The sequence below is a fragment of the Pteropus alecto genome, unplaced genomic scaffold (assembly GCF_000325575.1).
Source record: "Pteropus alecto unplaced genomic scaffold, ASM32557v1 scaffold3, whole genome shotgun sequence".
NCBI classification, from domain to species: domain Eukaryota; kingdom Metazoa; phylum Chordata; class Mammalia; order Chiroptera; family Pteropodidae; genus Pteropus; species Pteropus alecto.
The window spans coordinates 21,887,292-21,890,275 of record NW_006442484.1 but is presented as its reverse complement, the minus strand read 5'-3'; the positions used below and the strand labels follow the sequence as shown (position 1 = coordinate 21,890,275).

At 43.3% G+C, this 2,984-nt stretch overlaps 1 protein-coding gene across 2 annotated transcripts in view; it reads left to right on the top strand.

Moving 5' to 3' along the window:
• The first annotated feature begins 670 nt into the window (after positions 1-670).
• ZEB2 (zinc finger E-box binding homeobox 2) overlaps positions 671-2,984 on the top strand; it is a 130,221-nt gene continuing 127,907 nt past the window's right edge. Inside the window, exon 1 of one of the 2 annotated variants that reach the window (XM_006921047.3) lies at positions 671-1,119. The gene's annotated coding sequence lies outside the window, so the exon portion shown is untranslated. The remainder of the gene's footprint in view (positions 1,120-2,984) is intronic. The other variant, XM_006921049.3, reaches the window with a different exon arrangement.

Here is a 2,984-nt window from a genome sequence, read left to right as displayed (position 1 = left end):
ATGCCGTTTAATATCATGCGCTTCCTTCTCTGCTAAGTTCTTCTATGGCCTTTCTCCTTTCCTCCTGCCTCCCTACACACACTCCCTCACTTTGTAGTAAGGTCTCCGTGAGATGTACAGGGATTCATAGATCAATCAACTCAGCGCTCTGTTAATTTACTTAGAGACCCTATTTAAAAAATGCCAAACTTTTTAGTTTGGGGATAGAAGTCAGAAATTCATCACACACACACACACACACACACACACACACACACACACACCCTAACACACTCTCTCTAAGATGCAGTTTACATGCAGCATTTTTTTTTTTCAGGTTCTGGCATCTAAAAAGAAAATAATAATAATGATAAGGGAAAGGAGAAAGAATTTAGTTCCAGAAGCCTTGCTGAGAAATCCACACAACTTAATGTGCATCTCAAATCTGTTCATTAGGGATATCTGTATAAGAAGAGGCGATCTGGATTGAGGACCCAGAATCTTCCCCTTTAACTTTCGCCCCTTAGAGTTCTCCAGTTCTGTGAATGGTGTGCACGGTTTTCCGCCCTGTACTCTGTAGGATTTAGTGATGAGGATAATGATGCCAAAGCTTGACGGGAATAAAACTGAAAAGGGAGGGAGAAAGGGGAGGGAGGCGAGAGGGAGGGAGAGAGGAAGGGAGGGAGGTGGAATTTCATTTCTTCCACTAAAGCGTTTGCGGAGACTTCAAGGTATAATCTATCCCAGATCCTTTCCCAGAGAGAAACTTGGCGATCACGTTTTCACATGATGCTCACGCTCAGGGCGCTTCAATTATCCCTCCCCACAAAGATAGGTGGCGCGTGTTTCAGGGTCTCTCTCTCTCCTACAGAAAAGAAAAAGAAAAAAATGTCATTAGAAGAGGCGTAACACGTCAGTCCGTCCCCAGGTTTGTGTTTCCTGGAGTGGCCGAAAGCGATCAGTTCTAACCTGCTCCGCAGGAATAACGGTCCTGCCTCCCGACACTCTTGGCGAGGTTTTGTACAGTTTGCTCCGGGAGCTGTTTCTTCGCTTCCACCTTTTTCTCCCCCACACTTCGCGGCTTCTTCATGCTTTTTCTTCTCACCATTTCTGGCCAAAACTACAAACAAGACTTCGCAGGTAGGTTTCCCCCACCCCATTTTCTCTCTTTTTGTTTCTTTTTGGTATGATCATCCCCTACCCTCCTTTTATGATTTTCTCCTTTTAAGTGAGGATGTGAGTCTGAGGTGAGGAGTGTCTGTGGGTAGGAATTTCAGGTGGGTTTAGCTCCTTTATGACAAGCTTTTCCCAAGAGTGACTTCTTCGATGTCTCTCTCAGTCCTGCTCTCTTCTTCCTTTTCTCTCCTTTTTATTTCCTCCCCCAAATAATTTGCCCTGTACCTGTCCATTCAGGTAACCAAAGGTGCCTTTTGCTACCTAGTCTAGGAAAAGTTTTATTGAGAACCACATGATTGAAATGAAAACTCTTCAAGGGGAGAGATTCTGCTCTATTTTTGCATCTCGTTCCAATTAATTGTATTCAGCAATTAAAACTTGGCAAATACCTGTTAATAACTAGAAAACTTGATCAATACAAACCTACCAAATTTGGGGGCAAGTCTTTCTCTTAGATATGGCAGTCCATCCTTCTCTCCCACCGGAGAAGGCTGTTTTCTAAGCAGAAAGTGTCTGTTTTTTGTCTGCTTAGCGAGTTTCATTTCTTTATTTCATTCTTTGTATGTGTGTGTATGTGAAGTAACACCTCACTTCTGCGATGATAAATAAAGAAGTGAAAGTCCTCATGGAACTTGAGTCGTTTACCAAAGTGTTGGGGGGGGGGTCACTACATCTGGGATGAAAATTGCTGTCAGGATATCAGGGATTTAAATTAAGGATAACTTTTGAAATTGTATTTTAAATGGCAAAGTAATATAGACATGGATTTCACAGGAGACACATACACACACACTTATCCCATTCCACACTTTGCCACTGAAAAGTCGAGAGAGAGAGCAGTTCCCAGGAACAGTGGCGAGCCCCGCTAACATGAACGTGTTTATCTCCCACCTAGTTATATATTTTACATGCTCCCCCTATAATGATGAAGGCAAGATTACTAACTCCAGAGTTAGAAATAGCAGGCAAAGATAAAGTTTACAGCACAAATGCCCTGTCTCTCCCTCACACACACATGCCCATAAAACTAGCAGCTTACTTTATTAAACATGTATTTATATGCAATCGTGTGTAAGACTTTTTTCAGGCCAGCTGTTTTATCCCAGACACTGATGTGACCATTTCTTTATTTCAGGATTTTTCCCAACAATTACAAATCCATAGGAGAGCCAAGAAATGACAAAATGTGTCAAACTTAAAAAGTCTCCCACTTATGCCTATGTTAAATTCAAGGTGCTTTCTAAATAATTCACTTCCTCTTCTCTCTGCTCCCCCCCTCCACCCCTCTCCGCAAACGTGTGGAAACTGATACTCACTTTCCAGGTTTTCCGCAAAGCTTCTAGCACGGGAGACAATAGGTGCGGGGCATGGGGACTGAGTGTGCTCGGCAGAGAAAGGGTTAATGGCCCTTGTGTTACAGTTTGCATCTGTTACATCTTTTATAGCCCCCTGTTTAAACTAATCCTCGAGGCACAGCATCTTCCCAACCTCCACGGAGTTTCGGGATTCTCCTCCTCTCCTGCCTGCCTCCGAGGTTCCCCTTCTCCAAGTTTTGACAGTTTCAGCTGAAAAAATGCAGCGCCTCACTCGATTTTTAGGTACAAAAGTTTCGAAGCCAGAAAGGATACGATCATTTAGTAGAGCTTAAAAGTATTGCCGTAGCGGTTGGACTTTCTCTTTCTTTTCTTGAGGGGGGAAAAAAAATTTTTTTTCTACTGGAACTACTTAAGGGAACCAGTGTGGGGGAGCATGTGTGTGAGTGAGGTGGGAGAAAATACTTAAGTAAATATTGTCAAAGTGGCTGGGGGTGGGGGTGGGGGACAGTGTCC